A 956-nucleotide genomic window follows, 5' to 3' on the forward strand; every position below is an offset into this window, starting at 1 on the left:
GTATTCTTTCTCCCCTATCCCCAGGGATAATATACATATATATATATATTGGAAAGGATCACAATTTTGCGCGTGATCAAGATATTCCTACGAGTCCACGGGGAAAATGAAACACGAAAAGTTCCCAAGTGCACTTTCGTGTAATAATCACATCATCAGGGGAGACACAAGAGAGGACGCCATTTGGTAAACATGTGATTGTCCAAAGCGTCCTAGCTTCGTCTCTTCGATGTATATCAACTGACTGTTATATTCCTCTCCTGTGTCTCCCCTGATGATGTGATTATTTCACGAAAGTGCACTTGGGAACTTTTCGTGTTTCATTTTCCCCGTGGACTCATTGGAATATATATATATATATATATATATATATATATATATATATATATATATATATATATATATATATATATATATTCCAAAGAACGTACTTAACTTCAAACATAACGCCCTCCCACGCTGTAGGTGAAAGTGGGAGAGCGAGAACGCAATCCCACAATAGCAAAAATTACGCACTCGAATTAACCGCATTTGGGTTAATCGCAGGGAGGAGGTGCCACCGCAGTGCAATGATGGTCCTCACCCAGGGAGAATCGCCTTCGTGATCACGATATCTCCAGTGCCAGGTTAGTATAAGGCATCGCCTCCCACACCCTCCGAGCCACTGGCTGAACTGCATACCATGAACTTCTACCAAATGTTTATACTTATACTACCAAAATATGCCGTATATTTCAAATTTGATTAATGGATTTAGTGTTGAATTAAAAATGGCGATAGTTGTTATTGTTGTATTAAGTGAATTATCAGTAATTGGAAAGGAAATTGTGATTGATTTTGACAGACCGTCAGACGTAAAATAGCGGGACAATCGCTTCCTTCTTAGAAATAGAATCGTATTTCTTAGTATAGGTGATGTTAAACTTGATGTTACTAGCGCCTGTAACTAATACTAA

At 38.3% G+C, this 956-nt stretch overlaps 1 non-coding gene across 1 annotated transcript; it reads right to left on the reverse strand.

Moving 5' to 3' along the window:
• Positions 1-470: 470 nt before the first annotated feature.
• Positions 471-634, reverse strand: LOC139767554 (U1 spliceosomal RNA). Its single transcript, XR_011717172.1, has one exon. It is a non-coding gene; the product is annotated as a U1 spliceosomal RNA (small nuclear RNA).
• Positions 635-956: the final 322 nt, after the last annotated feature.

This window comes from Panulirus ornatus, chromosome 61, assembly GCF_036320965.1.
Source record: "Panulirus ornatus isolate Po-2019 chromosome 61, ASM3632096v1, whole genome shotgun sequence".
In the NCBI taxonomy this organism is placed as follows: domain Eukaryota; kingdom Metazoa; phylum Arthropoda; class Malacostraca; order Decapoda; family Palinuridae; genus Panulirus; species Panulirus ornatus.